The sequence below is a fragment of the Nyctereutes procyonoides genome, unplaced genomic scaffold (assembly GCF_905146905.1).
Source record: "Nyctereutes procyonoides isolate TBG_1078 unplaced genomic scaffold, NYPRO_anot_genome, whole genome shotgun sequence".
Taxonomy (NCBI): domain Eukaryota; kingdom Metazoa; phylum Chordata; class Mammalia; order Carnivora; family Canidae; genus Nyctereutes; species Nyctereutes procyonoides.
In genome coordinates, this window is record NW_026575132.1 from 16,406,789 (window position 1) to 16,430,151 (window position 23,363).

Here is a 23,363-nt window from a genome sequence, read left to right on the forward strand (position 1 = left end):
TGAAACACTTGATAAGGGGAATTAAGGTCAATAGCTTTTACTCATACAGAAAAGCCTTTGAGAGCAGTTGTGAAAAGACTGTCCTGGCAAATCTCTGTGATACACTGACCTATAAAACAGTAAGCAAAGACTAAGAATTCTGTGTCTGGGCCTACATCATAATCAGTCGAAAAGTCATAAATACACAAGTCCTTTCACAAACTTTGAAAGCACTGATGTTTGTCAGGCTAAAAAGTGCAAGGGGGAAATACCCAGGGGGGCTCTGCCCTTTGATTAAACCCAAATGTTACTGTGTTTGTGCTTCCCAGGCTTGGATTATATAATACCTAATGCCTCCGGACTTCAGAATTCCTCCAGTCAGCTTAAAAAAAAGGTTTTAGGCTCCAACTCCCTGATGTTTTTGAGTATTGGCCTAGGAGTACAGGTCCAGCCTCAGGGCTGAGCAGAAAATACCTTTCATGAGCACTAACTCATTATCTCTTGGGAAAGATCTCCAAAGTCAGGCCTGATGAGCACAGTCCTTGACAGTAATGCTGTCCAATATGGTAGACACTTGCCATATATGATTATTTCAATGTAAACTTATCATAAAAAAATAAAGTTTCTCAGTCACACTATTCATGTGCTCAGCAGTCACATATACCTTTGTATTTGTACAAAAAAATGAACAAACAAAACAACTATGCAAAGGCTTTTTGCCCTTAACTACTTAAAAGTAGGTAAAGTTAGGCAATTAGCAACACTTCTATTTTTTTTGTTTAAAACTGAGCAATTTTATGGTTAATTAAACTCATTTTTAGCACACAGGTCATTAACCATTACATTTAAATCAACAGTACTAACAGTATATTAGTATATACAGCCCTTTATTTTAAAATGTGTCAAGACATTTGCAGTTCAGAGGAACTCTGTGGTTAACCTCTTGTGAAGTGATAATGACTATGAATTTGTCTACATTTTATATTTTGATACTTATTATATTAGCCCTCATGCAGTAAGGCACTGATTGACTTCTAGAGATAAGTATCAGTTGTAAGAGTTGCGAACAGGGTTTCTTTGCCTGTGTCTTCAGCTAAGCCTTAATTAAGCCTCCTGAATTATGCAACAGGGTTTCACTACTTCTATAATTTTAAAACATGGGATTTTTAGTTTCATCCTCTATACTAGAGTCTATGAAAAAAATACGTAATTATGAAACTTTTAGTTCTTTCTTTACTAAAACTTCAAATGAACAGAATATAAGTGTTTAAAAAAGAAACAACAGATTCAAAATGGAGTCACTTGTGCAGAATCCGACATCAGCAAATCAAGACTATCTAAACATCAGTACTTTCGGCCTTTCCCGGGAATGTGACCTTTAACCAGTTAATCTGGAATTACCTAATCAGCACTACTGAGGTAATCTGCTTGATAGATCCCTGCTCTTCCCCCAAAGGAAGGTGACCTTCTATCCCTTCTGCCTATAAAAGACTTCCATTTTACAGAGCTTTCTATTTACTAAATGGTATGTCACCTGATTCATGAATTGCTGAATATGGCCAAACTGATCTTCAAGTTTACTCACTCAAATTTTGTTTTTAACATGTTTCTCATTTTATAGAAGAGACACCAAGGTGCAGAGCAGTTAGTGATTCATTTAAGATGATACCACCCATTTTCCTTTCCTTACCTAGTGCTTACAGTTCAGTCTTTAATCATATTAGAAAGGGAGAGTAAATACCTTCAAAGTGATTCTTTCTTTTTTTAAATCAAAATGTCTAGAAATATATTCTTTGTGTTCTCTGTGTAAGTATTGATAGGCTGGTTAGATGCATATAACCACTGATGGCCAGCACCGCTATCTTGTGACTCACATATCCTAAAACCATAGACTGTTAGAGAAGGAAGGAAACTTTGAAGTCATCCTTCCATCCCCACCCTTTCACGGAAGGGGACACTGGGGCCAAGAGATTATGTGATCACATGGATACTTCTGTATGCATTAGAAAGTCTTCAAAAGAAGTGCCCTTTGAGTTGAGCCTAAGAAATTTAGAAGGTATTTGCCTAAATGGCTAGGAACAAATTATAAAGACTAAATTATTTTTTGATTAGGAAGGGATTTTCAAGTTTATTATATGACTTTCCATAGGCAGTGTGGTCAGCAATATAGTGGAAAGGGTCTGCACTCTAGAGTCAGTTCTGGGTTCACATCCCAATTGTCTCATGAGCTATGTGATCTGGGGGAATATTTCCCTGACCCATATCCACTCTACCCCAAGTCTTTCTCTAGGCTAACTTGTACTTTCTCTTATAGGAATTTTGAATTTCACTATTTAGCGCTTTCCATTGCCTCTGTTTGGAATTTGTGCAGCTATTCCCTTTCCTTTCTGATGGAAATATGCATTTAACCTTCTAACCACACCCTAGACTTCTACTCTTCTCTATGTGACCCAGCATTTTCCTGCCACTCATCCTCTTCTTCCTCCACTCAGTAACATAGGCCTTTCAGTCCCTCCTTTTTGACCTCCAGGCCTGTCTATGATACTGTTCTCATTGCTGGAGAGATTATTCCCTCCCTCACTCTTTTGCCTATCTAATGCCAAAATAACCTTCAACCTAACATCAAGTGACACATATTCTCTAAAGATGGCCACAACAACAACAAAAAAAAAAGATGGCCACAACAAATTCCACCCTACGTGCTTTTCTGCGATGAGACCTTGTTACTCCTCCATCTAGAACTGACTTTATTTTTCCACTCCCTTGAATCTGGGCAGGACTTGTGATGTTTTGATCAAGAGAGTGTGGCAGAAATGATGCTGTGCCCACTTGAGGCATAGCCCTTACCTGGCCTGGCAGCTCCCTCTGCCTAGCTTTTGGAGCTCTAAGCTGTTATCTAGGAACTATTTGCTAGAAAGAGAGGTCACGTTGCAGCAGGAAGGCACCAGAATGTGCATGAAGAAGCCATCCTGGAAGACAGCCCAGTCAAACTTGCAGAGGATTCCAGCCCCAGTCAGTATCTAACTGCAACTCATAAGAAATCCCAATTGAGGATTGTCCAGCTGAGCCTAAGTAGTCCAGAACTGTGAGAGGCAATAAATTGTTTAAATACTAAGTTTGGGAGTATTTTGTCACATATCAATGACTAATCAGGACTTTTCGCTTCTTCAGGGTGTCCCAGACTAGGTGAAATGTCCTTAAGTTTCCATGACATTTGCATGTCTGTAAGTGATAGGCTTTACATTTGTAATTAGCAGTTTCAATGTCAATAGCCCCTCTTAGGCAGCAGCTGCATCCTTTGGACTTCCAGAACACAGTTGCAGTTTAATAAATAGTTTTTTTTTTAATATTTTTTTTCTTTATTTATTTATGATAGTCACAGAGAGAGAGAGAGAGAGAGAGAGGCAGAGACACAGGCAGAGGGAGAAGCAGGCTCCATCCACCGGGAGCCTGACGTGGGATTCGATCCCGGGTCTCCAGGATCGCGCCCTGGGCCAAAGGCAGGCGCCAAACCACTGCGCCACCCAGGGATCCCCGTAATAAATAGTTTTTAAGTAAATTAATGAATTATTTTTGAGTGGCTATCTTTAGGATTATTAACATTGTTCCCTTTTCCTCTTTTTCCTTTGTTACGAGTACCTCTGACTTACCACTTCTTACCACTTGAACAACCACTGGCAATGAACAGTAAAGATAGCTGTTGCTTTAGCAGTAGCCAAAACAAAAAAAAATTACTCTTTAATATATGAATTGACAGACCAGTGTGAGAGGTCCAGCTCTTTGCCTATATTTGCACAGTACAAATAAATAGCTAAAAAGAGTTCTTGGGAGTTACAGTGATTTATTCATTCCATAAATATTTATTGAAGCAGCTACTGAGTTCTAAGCACAGGTGCTACTACAGTGAACAAAACAGACATAAACCCTGCTCTCATGGAACTTACAGTATGCCAGGCATAGCTCTAAATGCTTTCGGTGTCTTACCTTCATGTGTAAGGTGTGGCTGAGAAGGCCTCCTGAGAAGGTGGTGCACTCCTCTATACCCTGCGTCAATCTGACCCATCCCATCCCAAATCCCAGCCCTCTATGAAATCTTTCCTGAGGACTCAGTCCTTTCAGATCTCTTCTTTCCCTGAATGTCTAACCCATTGCTGAACAAGTCAACTTTGTAAACCACCTTTTCCCTTTCAATTAGACTGTGAGCTTCTTGAGGGCAAGCCCCATCTCCACATCCATGTCCCTGTTCCACAAAACCAGAAAGGTCTTCAGCCTTTTGCCTTCCTCCCTCTAATGCACCTTCCACATCACTTCTTGTAACCCTTCAGAGTCTCTTCAGTAGAACAAGAGTCAGCAAACATTTTCTGTAAAGAGTAAGTAGGTTTGGCTTTAGGAGCCATATAGTTGCTTTTGCTACAACTCACCTCTACTGTTGTAGTGCAAAGGCAGCCATAGGCAATATGGAAATGAATGGGCATGTCTATGTCTGATAAAACTTTACTTACAAAACAGGCTACAAAACAGGCTGATAAACAGAATGTGGTATATCTGTACAATAAAATATAATTCAGCCTCAAAAAAGCAAGGAAATCCTGCTATATGCTATAACATGAATGAACTGTGAGGACATCATGCCAAGTAAAATAAGCCAGTCACAACAAGACATAATACATGATCCAATGGAGATGAGAAATCAAACGTAGTCTAATTCATAGAAACAGAAAGTAGAATGCTGGTTTACCAGGGGCTTGGGGGACAGCAAAGAGAGCCGCTGGTGTTTAAGAGGTATAGATGTTCAGATTTGCAAGATGAAAAAGTTCTGGAGACCTGTTTCACAGCAATGTGAATACACTTAACACTACTGACACATAAAAAATGGTTAAGATGACAAATTTTATTTATTTTTTTAAAAAGATTTTATTTATTTATTCATGAGAAACAGAGAGGCAGAGGGAGAAGCAGGCTCCATGCAGGGAGCCCAACGTGGGATTCAATCCCGGGTCTCCAGGATCACGCCCTGGGTTGAAGGCGGCGCTAAACCACTAAGCCACCCAGGCTGCCCAATGATAAATTTTATATATATACATATTTTTTTTTTTACAACTTAAGATAACAAGAGGCAGAGAATAAGATTTTCTTGTGGGCAGTAGTTTCCTTGAAGATCTAGTCCAGCAATGCGACTTCAACAAGTTACTAACCTCTTTAATTTCAGTTTTCTCATTTACAAAATCAGCAAACTAATAATACTTCTCTCTCAGGACAATTGAGAGAATGAAGTAAGACAATACGTGGCATGGTTCCTGGCACACAATACATGACTAACCATGGCCTAAAAGCTCTTACCTCAATCTGCCCCACCACCTCTCCCCCATGACATCATATTCTCCTTCTTGCCACACTCCCTTCCATCTGGCCACACTGGCCTCTATGTGGATTCACAAATTTATAGGCATGTTCTCACCCTGGAGTCTTTGCATTGGCTATTCCCTCAGAACCAACAGTCTCTCTTGAAGTGATTGTTCATGTCAACTTTCCACTGAGGCCTACCCTGACCATCCTATTTAAAATTGTAGCATCTATCTCTTCAATGGACTTCTGGTTCCCTTTACTCTGCTTTATTTAAAATAAACTTACAATTTTAAAAGTTTTATATTTATAAAATTATTACAATGACAATAGAGTACCAACATACTCCACAGTTTCCTCTATGTGACATTTTACATTAGTATGGCACATTTGTCACAATTATGAACCAGTATTGATACATTACTATTAACTAAAGTTCATACTTTATTGAGATTTCCTCAGTTTTTTCTAATATCCTTTTTCTGTCTCAAGATTCTATCCAAGACATCACATGACATTTAATTGTCGTATCTCCTTAACCTCCTCTTGGCTATGAGTTTCTCAGACTACTTGTTTTTGACGACCTTGACAATTTTGAGGACTACTGCCTAGGTATTTCATAGATTGTCCCTCAGCGGGGGTTTGCTTAATGTTTTTCTCATGATTAGATTAGAGCTATATGTTTGGGGGGGTGGGGAACCACAGAGGCAAAGTGCCATTCTCATCACATCATATCAAGGGTAGGTAATTATCAATATGACTTACACTGTTTATGCTAACCTTGATCACCTGGCTTGACCCTTTCTCCTTAGGAAAGGAAAGAGTCAAGAATTTAGAAGAAATTACTATCTTTTTTTTTTATTTTTTATTTTTTATTTATGATAGTCACAGAGAGAGGGAGAGAGAGGTAGAGACACAGGCAGAGGGAGAAGCAGGCTCCATGCACCGGGAGCCCGACGTGGGATTCGATCCCAGGTCTCCAGGATCGCGCCCTGGGCCAAAGGCAGGCGCCAAACCGCTGCGCCACCCAGGGATCCCAAATTACTATCTTTTAAAGCACCACTTAATTTACTTATTTATTTAATGTTTAATGTTTCTACCTAATATAAGCTCCTCAAGGGCAGGAATTTATGCTTGCTTTGTTCACTAAGGTATCCCAAGTGCACAGAATAGTGTCTAACTTGCTAAAATAAATATTTAAAAAATTAAAAATTTAAAAAAGGTACTAATTATTCATGTGTTTATTGAAGGCCTTGTTATTCGTTTACATGACATTCATGGCCTTTCATGACCCATCCACCTCTCTGATTTGTAGATTCTCACCAACATTCACCGTGCCGTATTACTCCTCCATGCTTTGTTCCAAGTTGGGGAGTCTTTCCCAATGGCTCAGGCCCTCTCTTAGCACCATGGGTTTGCCACATTGCACTGAAATGATCGACAATCTCTACCCATGTATCTGACTCTACACTCTAAGTGACTGGACACCAGGCAGGATGCCTTACTTAACATCCTACACAATCTTTGTCTTCATCCTTTGGGGCTTCATTTTTAACCTCATTCTTTTTAGAACTTCATCTTTTCCCTAGGATATATATGCCTCAAATTCACTATAATGTAAGGATCTAATGCCAAGTTTAGTCTCTATGAATAAACACTTCTTCTCAGCTTTCCTCATTTTGTTTTAAAATTAATTAATCAGAAATAACAATGGCATATTCAGACAGGTCAAAATATGAAGATTATGCTCCTTTGACAAAGTGAACTAAATAAAATGAGTGAGTAGGTGCAGTGTGGTTTGCCTCAGCACAAACTGGAAATTAGGAGCTAATTAGAACTGTGTTCTAAATCTGGCTCAACCACACACACACACACACACACACACACACACACGTGCTGGGTGGCCTCCAGCAAACCATTTAACCTCTGGGTGCTTTACTCAGCTACCTGTATCCAATAAAGTTGCTAACATCAAATTGCTATGCCTGTGTATCATTCACTAGGTAGCTGTTCCAACATGTCTTTAAAAAATGTAAACTACTATATAATTATGGAGCACTCCACTGGACCTCACCCATTCAACAACCACATGCTCTTAGGCTATACCTTCAAAGGTTTGTCAGCCACACAAAGGCAAAGTCAGCAACCAATTACTTATGCTACTTTTCAGCCAAACTCCATGATCTATAGATATTTTATTTTTATACAAAATATCCTTTCTACAAAAAGGGTTATTTCTCTTACTTAACAGATTGACAAACTGAGATCCATTTGTCCGTGCAGTAGTAAAAGTTCAACCCAAAGAATCTGCATGCATCAAAACGTAACAGGATGGAGAATCAGTGTGTTGCTATTTTCTAACAAGGAAATCTGCTGTTTACATGCTCATTAGGCAACGCTAATTAACAGGATGAATACAGGCGTCCTCCCACCCTGAAGAAGCAGCAGATATGAGCAATAATACCAGCCCAGCCCACACAAAGGTGTCATGTTCTCCCAAGCTGGATGGTACAAGTGCTGACTTCCTCCCACTTGACTAAATGGCTTGTAATCAGAATTTAATGAGTGCTGAGAGGGTGTCTGAGGCCAGGTAATTTTAGAAGCAGCTGGACTAGGGAGAAAAAGGCAATGCTGAAGATACATAGAGTGAACTGTTTCTGCCAATCCATTTTCAAACATGAGGATGAAGAGGGATTACCAGGACAGTCGCACATGTGGCTCTCATGTGTTCTTCCCTTTGGTTAAGGCTGAGGCTGACTGAAAATTTTCTAAGTTATATAATATAAAGAATTGACCAGAAAAGGATCTGACCCTACTAAGATGACCTTTCTGGACCATGAGGCTACAAGAGATATGACTTGTTCGTGGTGCTTTGATATAGACAATGTAGGCATTTGGATGGAGCATAGGCAAGCCACAGAATACAGATAAGGAGACGGTGCTGGTGTGGACCTCATATGGAGTTCAGGCGTCTTCCAGAGGAAAAGGACAGCCAGAAATACAGATGGAATCCCATTTCATAGGCCTAGTAGGAATACTAGATAGCTATATTGTATACAAGTTTTAATAAATGAGATATCTATTGCTATGTAACACTTTAGAGGAATAACATTTTAAAAAATAAGTGGTATAGTGTTTTCCCACTTCTAAAAGCAATAGATATTCATAGAAACTCTGGAAAACTCTGACAGATACGGCAAAGAAAATCAGAATCAGTCATGATCTCATAATTCAGAGAAAACAAATCAATAGTTAGGTGTGTTTTGTCCAGTAATTAACTGGAATCAGATCATATAGACAATTTGGGCACATTGTTTATACGTATGCTCAAAAAGCAAGTAACACTAACCTTGAAAAAATCTCAAGCAATGTTCCAGAATGGGTTATGCCCACTTACACAAGGGTCCACTCAATTGAGCCTTCTTTCTACAGCTCTCTAGACACTTCCTCAGTACACAATCACTAGGTTCTTCCAAGGCCTGACTCTCTTTAATGCTGTCAACCAGCCCTTCCTCAAACAGCTCCAGGGCTTCATAGGCATCACACATTCTCACCCTTCTCATTTCTACTCTCTCATTCTGGGTCCCCTCACCAAATGCAGGCATTGCCTAAGCTCTCTTCTCTAACTATAGCTACATGTTCTCCTGAGGTCCATTTATCCACACTGTGGCTTCAATAATTATTTCTATGTTCATGCCTTCCAAATGTCCACTGTCAGTCTCAATCTCAAGAGATCTCAATCAAGAGATCAGGTCTTAGATCCCAACTATTCATAAGACTTTTCTACCTGGCCTATCTCATGATAAAATTAAGCTCATCTTGTCTAAAATCACAGTTATTCATTCGATAAATATCTGCTGAACGCTCACCATGGGCTGGGCACTGTTCCAGGCCCTGAAGGGACAGGAGCAAATCAAATCCTTCAGGGCCACTTCTGTTGACAAAAGGTCCCACTTGCCCACCTGACACCAAACCTTTCACAACCTTGGCCCAGCCTGCCTGTCCAACTGCTCATTTCTCTTCCATGATATACTCTTTTCCTCCAAACTGCAATGCTATAGCTCAAATTTTGTTTTCCCAACTCCAAAACTTTACTTAAACACAGTTACTTTTGAGGTTCCCTCTCCCTCTCTCTACCTATGAAATCCTACCCACTCTATAAGCTGGAATGCTGCTTCTTCCACAAGCTTTAATACTTGATCCTAAAACAGTGCACTCTTTTCTTTAAATGTCCACAGAATGTCTTTGGTACTTTCCCCACAACATAAATTGCATGTCGCCTGTTCTTTCTGAAATGATGATGACAATAATAATTATAACATATCAAAAGCCCATACTGTGCCAGGTACACTGCTTGGTATTATATATCTCTAAGCCTCACAATGTATGAGTATTATTACTTCCATTTTACAGACAGAAAACAGAAGCTCAGAAATAATTTGCCTGAGGTCACAAACCTCCCTGACTGAACTTACAGCAACTTGAGAGTGGTGATTTTAACCTATTTCATTTTTATAATCCCCCACTGGGCCTAGAACTATGGCTAGTACACAACAGATGCTCAGTAAATATTTGTTGAATGAACAACTGAATAAAGAGTAAATTTTCAAAGCACTGACATCTGTAAATATAAATACCACTCTGACTCTCTGGCAGAAAAAAAGTACATCTGAATTTATTATAAGCTCATTTAAGTAAAATCTGACAAAACATGTGTTGACTTGAGCTTTTAAGATTTTCCTGGGTAGAGAAGGCTTCTAAGCTATAGAAACCAGGTTTAAAAATAACATGGCAAAGGTCAGGCAGCGAAGACCTCACTCAGACCTCTTCTAGAAACAAAAGCACCTATGCAGCACTAGGGAATTGTTTTGTGAACCACTCCAAATCAGCAGTTGGGCTGGTCTCATTTTCCACTGACTTAGTGCTCAACCTCTTTCTAATACCAGTAAAGAGATGTTCCCTTTGAAATACACCAGGCAATCAATTTAAAGCATTTTTCAGTACATCTCTGTGCTGGCTTATTGTTTGCCACTTGCAAAATCATTGAGACATTTGATGCTCCAAGATGTTTTCCCAGAAACTAAACTAAATATAAGCACAGCACTTCAAATCTCAGATGGTTTTCCTGTTGAAGGCAGTCATGTTACTCTGCCACTATGTCAACCACTGGACTGGAAAGCCAAGGCTCCTGATTGGGAATCCCATCTCATAAAATCACCAGAGTTCTAGTATGTCCCACTTTTAGAAACCAAACAGACACAAATTTCAGTTATGTAAGTGTCTAAAATTGCAGACTCAATGTTTTCCACTTCCCTTTACCTCCACGGCAAGAATAGAGATTAAAAAAACAAACAAAATACCCATTCAAATTATCTAGGACTGAGGTGAAATAGGCAAAAACTTCCATTATAAAAATCACATCTGGGATCCCTGGGTGGCGCAGCGGTTTGGCGCCTGCCATTGGCCCAGGGCGTGATCCTGGAGACCCGGGATCGAATCCCATATCAGGCTCCCGGTGCATGGGGCCTGCTTCTCACTCTGCCTGTGTCTCTGCCTCTCTCTCTCTCTCTCTGTGACTATCATAAAATTAAAAAAAAAATAAAAAAAAATCACATCTTGCTACAATCAGCCTCCAACTGCAATGGAACTTACTGGTCCACGTGGGTGCCACCTAAGTCTCTCCAGCTGGCAGAAGCTTGAATGTGACAGATCACAACAATGAAGGTAACAACCACCAGGGAGGTTCACTGAGACCCAGATATGCAAGATATCCAAAAGGAACCAGGAAAGGGGCTTTAAAGATGTCATCAACTCCTGTAACCATTTGGCTTTACTGAAAATAAGCATTTTCATATGCACGTTTTAGAGAATGGTTTATAAAGCGCTTGATAATCTTCTTGATAAAAACTAGTAATAAACAGAGAGAAGTAATAGCTAGATTATTTCAAAGATGATGAACAAGAAACCAAGATGACTCATCTTTTGTCAGTTGAAGGCCCTGTGAGGAACAAAAAAGTTTCCTGAACCCCTGTCTACCCTGGGTCTACCAAGTTTAATTACTTTTTAAGTCACCTTAAATCACTCAGGGGCCCTGATGTTAGAAGAACCATACACTGTAAGTAGACTGAATCCAACAATTAGCTACCCAGTTGTGAGTTAGTTCAAAGGGCAGATGTGTGACAATGAGAACACAAATTTCTGAGACCAAAAAAGGGTTAATGTCCCAGGACTGCCTTCTAAGCTGAATGACTACAAGCAAGTCAGGCTGACTCAGGACTTGCAGGCCCTCCTTAACTGCAAAATGGAAATCTTCCAGTGCCTGCTCCCATCTACCTTAGAGAATTGTAAAGCACAAATGTGGAAAAGGTATGTGAAAGCTCTTTGTAAAATCTAAGGTAATTACTATTCCTATTAGAAGCTAACTGATTCCTAACCACACAGCCATTTACACTCAACAAGCATTTACAAGGATGGACTAAATACACAAACACTATGTTAGAGGCTAGGAACACAAAACCAGAGCTTCTGCCCTAGACAAGCATAACAACTAGTGAGGAAACAACATAAAACTGAGTGTAAACAATGCCTTAAGAAAAGTATCCAAATAGGTACATAATAGGTACATAAATAACCATTATAATCAAGAGATAATAGTCGTAATGACCAAACACAATTAAATGACATAACAATCTACACAGAAATGACTTCAGTTGGAAGAAACCAAAGACAAAGGAAACAATCAAAACAAAACCAATCATACCTGCTCTAGAAATGATACTGCTTCTGGCATAAAGCTGTCAGCCTATGGTAAGAGCTGGAAAGGCTCCACCAAAGGGTAAGCTCAAATTAACCTAGCAATGGCACAAATAGAAGGCACAAATGCAGAGCACTGTTCATAAGCTGCTCAAGTCTTTCTCATCCACAGAAACATCACTGGCCAACAGAAGGCCTCTGCTGCGTGGCTGAGATATCATGGGAAATGAATAAATGCCTCTCATCCTATTGACTTTTTAAAAAAAAAAAATTTAAAGACTTATTTATATATTCATGATAGAGAGAGACAGAGACAGAGACACAGGCAGAGGGAGAGGGAGAGGGAGAAGCAGGCTCCATGCCAGGAGCCCAACGTGGGACTCGATCCCAGGACTCCAGGATCACGCCCTGGGTGAAAGGCAGGTGCCAAACCGCTGAGCCACCCAGGGATTCCTCCCCACCCCCACCCCCATCCTATTGACTTTATTTCCTTAGGTCACTGCAGCTGATTAGCAGAAGGAAAAATACTTACAACTTTAACTTTCAAAACAATAATCAGCCTATGACTTAGCACATGTTCACCAAACCAGTTCGTATGGGCATTTTGGGTGAATGTACATGAGAGATAATTAAATGATATTTTTTTCTTTCTCTGCTATAACTGAACCTGCGAAAAAGTGAGGCTGTGTCTTTGTTAAATGGCATCCTGAGAGTTATCAGACCCATGATAAGGTCTAAGTAAAAGATGACTCCTTATTTGAAAAGACAGACACACTCAGTGGTAATGACCTGCATCCGTGACCCCTCCCTCCTTTTTTGGTCTTAATCTGTGACAACAACCTTGACTACCAAACAGCCTCTTACTGACTTACTGATTCTGTCAGGAAACAAGCAGGGCTGGCAAAGGCAGACAAAACAGTCCATGACCTTCAAAGATAAGGATAAGGTAAGGTAAAAATAATAGGATGAGTCTTTGTTATTTTACCATGTACAACATGAAGGTCAGAAAAACCTCTATCATACAGAACAAAGGAAAAGTTTACAAAATGTGAAAGAGAACAATAGGAATACCTTCATCTCCAGTTCTGTATTTAAATTTCTTTTATTAAAAAAAATAAATAAATAAAAATAAATTTCTTTTATTGTAGACTATTATCATGAATCTGAAATGGATTTTTAGAAAATAACGGAGCAGCTTGTAAACATCCTGGAGCTCTGGTTGGTACATATTTAACTTTTTTAAAAAATATATTATTTATTTATTTATTTGAAATAGAGAAGGAGAAAACAAGCAGGGTGAGGGGCAGAGGGAGAGGGACAAGCAGACTCCCCACTGAGTGCCGCACCCAACACAGAGCTCAATCCCAAAAGCCTGAGCCAAAGGCAGACACTTAACCTACTGAGCCACACAGGTGCCCCTCTTCAGCTCTTTTGATTTGACATTAAGATGATAGGCATATGATAATTGGGACTCAAATAGCTGCTCATCATGCAAGACTACCAATACTAAACTCATTAAATGTCCTGCAAAGGGCTTATTTAATGTGGATGGACACATTTAAATGTGGAATCATGTATTTAGTAAAATGTTTAAAAACAAAATAAAGACAGTTCTTGTAACTCCTAAGCCAAGACCAAGATTAAGGGGTCACAGCTAATATTTCTGAGAACTTATTAAAGGACAGTCATTATTTGTGCCCTTTATCTGCATCATGTTGTTAAATCCTCACAACAATCCTATTGGAGTGCTGCTATTATTACTACCAACTTACAGAAAAAGAAATTCAGATTTAAACAGATGAAGTTATGTGTCCAAAGTAATACAGCCAGTGAGTGGAAATAAGACTGTAAAATGCACATAAAGTCCTGTATGGAATTTAATGGCAAATTAATTACCCTGAGATAATACAGTTAAAATTTTACACACATGGTGCTTTGAATTTGTGTCAAACATCAACTTTAAATTATTTATTATTAATAATTAATAACAATTATTTAAACCATTTATTTTTAAATCTTTGTTAGTCTCACAACTCAGAAAGTTCAATGCTAAATATCATCTTTACACCCAGGGAAACAGTTTATACTTAATTTACTCAAAAAAATCATGTCTGTAATACTTCTGTGTCATTGCAAATTCTCTAAGGGAATAGTGGCTGAGAGGTCCCAGAACAAACAGCGTAAAAAGCTGTTCTCTAACTAAACAGCTAACCTCAATTCTTTTAGTGACCTTGAACACATTCCTTGGAATGTCTGCAACAGTATAATAACTGTGACTTCGTTTAGGCTAAATAAGTGCTTTTGCAAATGTTGACATAGGCCTAATTGCCCAAACCTTTTACTAATGTTTCTCTAAGACATCATTTTTCATTTAGCCAATAAATAGAAACACTTGTAAAAATGTTTACTTAAAAAAAAAACCCTAATAAGTGTTTCTGTCAAAAGAATTAAAGAACTATTTTCAAATTAAATGTGACTATAGATAATTCCAACATATTTTAACTATTAAGGCATGCCCAAATAAAGCGCCTCCTTCTAAAACCAACTGAACTTTTTTGGGGGAAGGAACAGGGGTAAGAATATCAACGTACGTGGGGCTCAACCAAAATAACAAAGTTGACCTACAACCATCAGTCTTAAGTCTACTGAAAGATGGTAAGCCCAGGTTTCCTGACCACACTACCAGGAATCCATAGATATCATATCTAACATTTCAGTGAAGGACAATCACTTTGGGACCACAAGATCTGGAACCAGAAGACCTCAGTTTCAATGTTCCCTGCTACCAGAGGTGTGATTCTGGGCAAACCATTTGAACCTGAATTCCCGTTACCTTCACGCAGGTCAAGTAAGGATACCTGTCCTACGCTCTTCAAAAGTTGGCTTGGAGAGCAAGTCAAATGACATAATGCAGTGGCTTTGTGAATGCCAAAGCAGGGCACAGGATGCCGACAGGGGTGTGTGTGGTGCCAGGGAAAGGGTTACCACATTCTCTCTGATCTCCTCCCATTATAAACCAACAAGCTGGTACAGAGAGCGGCGACAGCAATCAGTTTAGAAAGCTCTGAGATAGGTTTTAACCTATTCACAGAACTACTGCACCGTTCAAGGCAGCCTGAGTTACTGTGCTTCTGCTTTTCTGGAGGTCTTAGAGTGGGAGATTCAATAGCGCAAGTGTATGACGAAAAGGAGTATCTCTCAATGAAGAAACACCAAGTGAGTAAAACCCTCCCTTGCCCTCCAAGTTCCTCTATAGCTAAAATACTTTCTCTTCCTTTTCAATTCCGAATTTCTAGAAGAAACTTGCTCTTTATGCTTTCTGACTACTTCTCACCAACCATTCATTTGCCCTTCAGAGACAATCTGGTTCTGCCCCAGCTGAAAATGCAGAGGCCAAAGGTCAGCAACCATTTCCTTGCTGCTAAACCCAGGAGACTTCACTGCACGTCTGACCTGACCCCTCAGCGGTGTCTGACCTACTGCACGCCCACTCTACATTGCTCTCATGAATATACTGACACAGCCTTTTCTGATGTTTCTCCTTTATCTCTGGATGCTTGGTTCAGTCCCCACTAAGAGCTCCCTTCTTATGCTCCTATCATAAATGCAGGCATTCCTCCATTTTCTCCATAACTTTCTTCTTTAGTCCCTCTTCTAGCTGAGTGACCTCCACTTTTGTGGCTTCCGCTGCAGTCCACATGGAAGATAAGAAATGGATGACTCCCTTGAGCTCTAGGCCCACAGATGCAACTGCCATTTGGATGTCTCCTAACTCCTAATATGCACAAACCCAGCTCCTCATCTCAGCCTCGTCCATACAGTGAAGGACACCATCATCTGCCCCAGAAAGTGAACACCACCCTTGACCCTTCTGGCTCCTTTACCCGCCGTCACTCCAAACAGCAAGTCATATTAATCCTACCTCTACCACATCTGTCCAATCGATCCATTCCTCTCTTTCTTTATTGTCTGAGTTCAGACACCACCACCCTCTTCCTCCTTTCAGTCTCACCCTCCTCTGATCCAGTCACTGCACTGCAACCTAAGTGGGCTTTCTAAAATGAAAACCCTGCTGTCTTCTGGGGAAACCATATACTCCTTAACATCGCCTATAAGTGTTCATTGCCACCGCCTCTCCTGGGCTCATCTCTTGAATCTCCCTCTTTACCCCCACCCAACAACACACAGGGGTACAACTTGGTTAATTTTAATTCAGCCTCTGGGTCTCTGCCAGAAGAAGTATCACTTCTTCCCTGGCCTCCCACATCCATTTTGATTGTCCCTCTTGCGTGTTCCCATAGCATCCTCACATGCTGTGTAAAATGGCCTGCTTACTTGTCTGACTCCCCGACTAGATCATAGGTTTTACCAAGGCAAAGACTATGCCGTTTCATTCAAAGTTGTACTTCTGGCCCCAAGTACAAGAGCTACATGTCATGGTACAAAACAAGTACTTCTTATTTGTTCAATGAATCAATGAATCCCTGATGGTAGAAGGGAAGTTGTTCTGGAAAAGCTAAAATGTGGATTCAAATGGATCAAGAACACGTGGGAAAAGACCACTTAATTTCCTGAGGCATAAAAATTGCTGGTTACCTTTCTGATGTTTTCTAGCTAATAGTACATGTTCCCTGTTCTGTGACCAAAAAATACATTTACAATCATATATACAAGCCACAAAGTAAAGTGGGTATTTAGTAATCTCCCCATTCGATAAATGTCCACAAGTAAACTGAATAATGCAGAACCAGGAAGCTTTTGTTTGTACTGAATATAATGGTTACACCAATCAAGATAACTGGACAAATAAATCTCTACTATTCTCACAGATAGGATATATAATCGGAGAATACAATTTGAAACAGATAACTCAAATTAACAGTTAATGTGTATGAAAAACAAACAAAACGTTACTGAAAACAACATACCCTGACATTTTAATACACGGCCTCTATAGTTTAACTTTGGTTTCTGCTCATAACTCATGTTGCCATCAAGGCGAAGTACACCCACAGACCAAATACAGTTCTTACCTTATTGTCAGTATGAAGGTAAATTATGTGGGCTTTTTATTGTCTGGCTGGTAATATCCACACTAGCCAATGAAGTAGAGCAAACATAACATATGGAATTTGCTACTGGTGGTCATTTTTATCATAGTGTCGCTCAGTACTGAGTTCTCACTTGCACTAGAAGCTCTAAGCTAGAATATGGTTCAGCTACTTATGAACCAAATACAAAATCACTGTTAAAAAAAATAAATTAAAAAAAAGCAATTCCTTGCTAGATGTCCCTCCACAAGGTTTCTTTTAAGGGATTAACATTCCTCATGAAGAAAATCACCATTTGGCTAGTGCCAATGGGGCAACAGACACTTTCTGGACATTTCTTGTAAGGTGTGAAAGAACAAAGCAAAATGGAAACAGGAGAGAGAACCAGTGGGGAAAATGAAAGAGTATCAGTGCTCTGGTTCTCCTGGAAGCTGTCTAGTGATGGAAAATCCTAAAAAATCTACCCCAATGATCTAATCTTTTCCAGGTTCCTGTTTAAAAAATCAGGTCTTCCAAAACAAGTAATTAAAGTAGTACCCATCTACCCGCCTGCTTTTAAATATATAATTATATAGCTTGACTTCATGTAGTATGGGAAGGCTGCATGCATGCTTAAACTGGAATAGATTATGTCAAGTATCTGATAAATATGCAATGAATATTAGCGTTGGGTGTTTTCTAATGCAAATGTCACCGGCCTGGGTCCAGCTTGGTTTTCCTAGCTAGAACGTGCAGACGTCTTTCTTTCTGCAGACGTCTTTCTTTCTGCAAATGGTTACATATCCATCACAGTTCTTCATTTTCCACTTATATAATTAACCTAGGTCTATCACCCAAAGCCTAAAATCCATCAATCTATGAGAAAACAAAGCTACATTAAGCATTTGTGAACATAAACTTTAAAAATATTTCTAAGTTCCTTTGGATCGATTGCTAGAAGTATTAGGTCAAGAGGTAGGAGCATTAGTGAGGCTGTTCATATAGTCAGCCAATGAGATTTTCAGAAAGGTTATACCATTTGGTCACCCCTCATGGCATTTGAGAGTGTCTGCTCCACTGCATGCTAATTAATGTGAAGAATTGAAATGTTTAACAATCTATGTAATTTAAGAGTTGGAAAAATGGGACCCTGCTGTTGTTCATTTTCATTTCTCTGGTTAATGCAAAGAGAATGTATTTTCATGTCTATTATTCACTTAATTTTCTCTTCTATGGATAGTCTGTTCATGTCTTTTGCCCACTTTTCTGCTGGAGTCTGTATTGGTTTTCTATTGCTTTTTAACAAATTTCTACAAACTTATAAGCTTAAAGCCAACACCTCTTTCTTACTTCACAATTCTGAAGATCAGAAGTCTGGGTTAGCTTCACTGGGTTCCCTGTTCAGGGTCTCTCTCAAGAGACTAAAATCAAGGTGTTGTCCACCAGGCTGGATTCTTATCTAAAGGCTCTGGTAAAGAACCCAGTTCTAAGCTCATTCAGGTTGTTGGCATAGTCCAGTTCCTAGATTGTGCCCCTAAATCTGAGGTTCCAGTTCCCATGCTGGGCCACCCTCAGCAATTCTTGGTATCCTGCATTCCTCAAGGCTCCCCCATTCCTTCTCAAGTGTTGCCTCCATCTTCAAAACAGCAACATTATGTCAGTCCTCTTCAAGCTTCAAATCCTTTGGATTTCCCCAGCCAGAGAAAGCTCTCCACTTTTATGGGTTCTGGTGATTAGATTACGGCCACTCAGATATTTTCTCCATTTTAAATTCAACTATGTCGTGTAACATAAGACAATCAAAAGAATAATATTTTGTCAACTTTCCAGGTTACGAGGATTAGAGCATGCCATCTTGGTAGAGGGGCATTTTTAGAATTTTGCCTGCTATAGAGTCTTGGGTGTTATTTCTCACCATTTGTTCACGGTCTTTATGATAAATCTTTTTTTTTTTTAAAAAGATTTTATTTATTCATGAGAGACACAGAGAGAGAGAGAGAGAGAGAGAGAGAGAGAGAGAGAGAGGCAGAGACACAGGCAGAGGGAGAAGCAGGCTCCATGCAGGGAGCCCGACATGGGGCTCGATTCTGGATCTCCAGGATCATGCCCTGGGCTGAAGGCGGCACTAAACCGCTGAGCCACCCAGGCTTCCCTCTTTATGATAAATCTTAATTGCATGAATTTACCAAATAAATCTTATTAATGACTGCAAGAAGTTGCATTTTCACAATGGCAAAGACCACTATGGAGGAGGTTGCTGTGCATCAATAAGAATTTTGAGGGGTGTCTGGGTGGCTCAGTCAGTTAAGCAACCAACTCTTGATTTTGGCTCAGGTCATGATTTCAGGGTTGTGAGACTAAGCCCTGCATTGCACCAGGCGTGGAGTCTACTTAAGATTCTCTCTCAGGGCACCTGGGTGGCTCAGTCAGTTAAGCATCTGCCTCCAGCTCAGGTCATGATCCCTGGGTCCTGTGGTGGAGCCCTACTGGGGCTCCCTGTTCAGCAAGATGCTTGCTTCTCCCTCTACTCCTCTCCACTGCTTGTGTGTGCATGCCCTCTCTCTCATTCTCTCTCTCTCTCTCTGTCAAACGAATAAAATAATTTAAAATAATTTTTTTAATTAAAAAAAAAAGATTCTCTCCCTCTGCCCCTCCTTCACCTAAAAAAAAAAAATTTTGAATACCTAACTTTGCCAACACTGATATTTTTTTAAAATTTTAATTGTGAAAAAAAAATTATTTAAGGGAAAAATTACCTATAAAATTGGCCAGCTTAGGGATCCCTGGGTGGCGCAGCGGTTTGGCGCCTGCCTTTGGCCCAGGGCGCGATCCCGGAGACCCGGGATCGAGTCCCACGTCGGGCTCCCGGTGCATGGAGCCTGCTTCACCCTCTGCCTATGTCTCTGCCTCTCTCTCTCTGTCTGTGTGCCTATCATAAAAAAAAACAAAAATTAAAAAAAAAAATTGGCCAGCTTAACCATTCTCAAGTGTACAGTTCAGTAAAAAGTATATTCACATTGTTGTGCGACCAATCTATAAAACTCTTCATCTTGCAAAACTGAAATGATACTCCTTTAACAAATCTCTTCATTTTGCCCCTCCCCCAGCTTCTGAAACCACCATTCTACTTTCAATACTGGCTTATTCTTATTATACATATTTTTTTTAAAAAATCAATGAAATAGTTTATTAGGTGTTTTTTTTAGTAATCTCTATACCCAATGTGGGGCTTGAACTCATGACCCCAAGATCAAGATTCACACGCTGTCCAGGCTGAGCCAACCAGGTGTCCCTTATGTATTCATTAACAAACACGTATATAGCAATTGCTACATGCACTGTTCTTAACGCTTTAAAAATGCTAATTCATTTCGTCCTCATAACAAACCTATGAGGTCAGAACTATTATTAAAATACCCGTTCTACAGATTTCAGAAACGCAGCAGGTAACTTCCCAACGGTATACGATAGGAAGTAGCCACACAGGAACTGGAATCCAGGTATAGTCTAACTTTATAGTTCTTGCTATGAACCATGATATTGTGAAAATATTCATTTTAAAGAAAAAACCCTAAGACATTAAGATTATTTCTTTGACGTGCTTGATTCCAAAAACACTTCTCTATGTGCAATTTAATCTAATACTCTTGGGACAACCAGGTGGCTCAGGGGTTGAGCACCTGCCTTCAGCCCAGAGCGTGACCCTGGAGACCCGGGATCGAGTCCCACGTCGGGCTCCCTGCATGGAGCCTGCTTCTCCCTCTGTCTGTGTCTCTGCCTCTCTCTCTCTCTCTCTCTCTCTCTGTGTGTGTGTGTCTCTCATGAATAAATAAATCTTTAAAAATAATAATAATACTCTTCTACTAACTAAAAGACTGTGTGACGAAAGAGACACGTCTATACATAGCCCAATTTTTTGAGAAGGCATTTTCTTGAAGTTAATGTAATGAAAACCGCCCTGTATTTGCTAAGTACGACAATTAAAACTCACACGCAGTCTATTTATAATAAAATACCTTATGGATGAATACACATCGCCATTCCCTGGGACTACTGAAATTAAAGTATTCAAGAAAAAAAAAAAGTGTTTCTCTTTTCCGAGGAGAAAAAAAAAAAAAAAGGCGGGGGCGGGGGGTACTTCCAAGTAAGTTTTCACCAGCGTAGCTCAATCTCGGCTTAACCCGTGAAATCCAAATCTGCCCTTCCTCGTAAGCTATAAATCTAGACCAACCTCAGGCTGTCACTCAACTGTATCTCAGTGGACACTTCTTTACTGAATGGGTCTGCAATGTCCTTGTCCCGGTTCGTTCGGCTTAGCCATCCTCTCACAGGAGGCCGAGTCGTGCTTGTCATCGGCCACAAGGTACCGCTTCCAGGACGCGAGAAAGGACGCGAGGCCTCGGAGGCCAGCCCCGCGGCCGGCCAGGAGCTCCGCGGGGGCGGGGGCGGGAGCGGGGCGCTCGGCGGGCTCGGGATTCCAGGGCCCGGCGAGCAGGGCGCCTCAGCGACGCACCCAGCGGCAGCGGCTCCTCCAAGCCGCCTTCTGCCCGCACACCTGACGCACAAAAGCCCGCCGCCCGCGCACCCCCTCACCTCCCGGCACCCGTTACCCGCTGCGCCGTCCTGCGGCCCCAGCACGAAACCAAAACCGGAGCGCGGAACAAACAGCAAAATCATCGCCGCCCCAGGGCCGCCCCCGGCTCTCCGTCAGTGTTGTCATCCGCACGCCCCTCCCCCCCGGCGCCCCCCGGCGCCCCCCGGCGCCCCCCGGCCCCCGGGAGCCGGCAGACGCTCGGCCGGCCGGCGGCCGGGACTCCCCGCTCACCTGCGGGGCCCGCGGGCCCTCCCGGCCGGGGCTCGGCGCCGCCGCGAGGCCGCCTCACCGTGACAGCCCGTCCGGCCGCGACCCTCGCCGCCCCGCCGTCTGTTTACAAGCGCCCCTCGCGGTCCCGCTCGGAAATGCTTCCCCCCGGCCACCCGGGAAGCGAGACCCGGCGCACAAGGTTCCAGGCGGCGCGGACTCGGCCGCCCCCGGCCCCGCCCCCGCCCCCGGCCCCGCCCCCCGCCGACCCGGGCAGGGCCCGCCCGCACCGCCCGCACCGCCCGCACCGCCCGGCCTCATCGCTGTGGCCCTCGGCTCGCTCTCCGTCGCTCTCGTCCCGGGAACAATGGCGGGTGCCGCAGAGTCTCGGCCGCGCTCCTCCCAGCGCTCGAGTGGATGTCGGCAATTGGAACATTTCCCTTGGAGCAGATGCAGGATTGGGCCCATTTTTAGCAGCGCCCTGACTGAGAAAATTACTCGGCTCAGTTCTTTCTGAAAATAGGACCATTGCACCCTGGAGGTGGCTTCTCATGGCAGGCTTGGAGCTGCGGAGAAAGTCAATTTTCGCTGTCCTTTCATGTGGGAGACGGCGGGTTGAAAGGGGGTGCCTTGGAGGGGAGGTCTTCAACCCCCATCCGCATCCCCAGCACAACAGAAAGCGGTGTGTGTGTGTGTGTGTGTGTGTGTGTGTGTGTGTGTGTGTGTGTGTCTGTTGTGTTCGTGTACACACACACTGGCCCCTGGATGCTCCTTAGTAAGATGCCCCATCCCACCAAACCCACAGTGATATTGGCCCCATTGCAAGAGGGTACGCTGGTCTAGCTGGACCGGCCTTGCCTGAACTTTCCCTACCATAGCACACTTCCTAACCATCTTCCCAGTGGACAATTACTCATTTATTTACCTATTTTATTGGTTTCTCCACCGCTACCCCTCTCACCTACAAACTCCTTGAGGGCAGGAGCTGTTTCTTCTCATGCACCAGGCACAAAGCACCAGTGCCCGATGTATGTCTCTTTGAATGAATGAGTGAGTGAGAAGAAATGGATGCAAAAAAAAAAATTTGTCAAAGGAGGCTAGAGAAAGCAGCATGAAAGGAATGGGAAATCTGATCCCCTTCCCTTTCCCTTGAAGATTAATGAGAAAATCTTTAACCATAGAATTTTTCTTAATATTTATTTATTTGAGAGAGAGCAAAGCGGTTCGCAGGAATAGGGGGAGGGGCAGGAGAGGGAGGACCTTCAAGCAGACTCCCCCACCCAGCTCAGGGGAGGAGGGGGAGCTGATCCTAGGACCCTGAGATCATGACCTGAGGCGAAAGCAAGAGTGGGATGCTGATTGAGCCAGCCAGATGCCCAACCTCGGAATTTTAAAAAAATATCTTTTTCCATTGATGTTCAAAGTTTATTTAAGTAAGTTAAAAAAACAAAAACCAA

At 41.7% G+C, this 23,363-nt stretch overlaps 1 protein-coding gene across 4 annotated transcripts in view; it reads right to left on the reverse strand.

Annotated features, from left to right (window-relative positions):
* Positions 1 to 22,057, reverse strand: part of PLEKHM3 (pleckstrin homology domain containing M3) — a 173,666-nt gene extending 151,609 nt beyond the window's left edge. For 3 of the 4 annotated variants that reach the window (XM_055345361.1, XM_055345359.1, XM_055345362.1), the window contains exon 1: positions 21,931 to 22,057. The gene's annotated coding sequence lies outside the window, so the exon portion shown is untranslated. Of the gene's footprint in view, positions 1 to 19,861; positions 20,000 to 21,930 lie in introns of those variants that run through there. The other variant, XM_055345360.1, reaches the window with a different exon arrangement.
* Between the last annotated feature and the right edge of the window lie 1,306 nt (positions 22,058 to 23,363).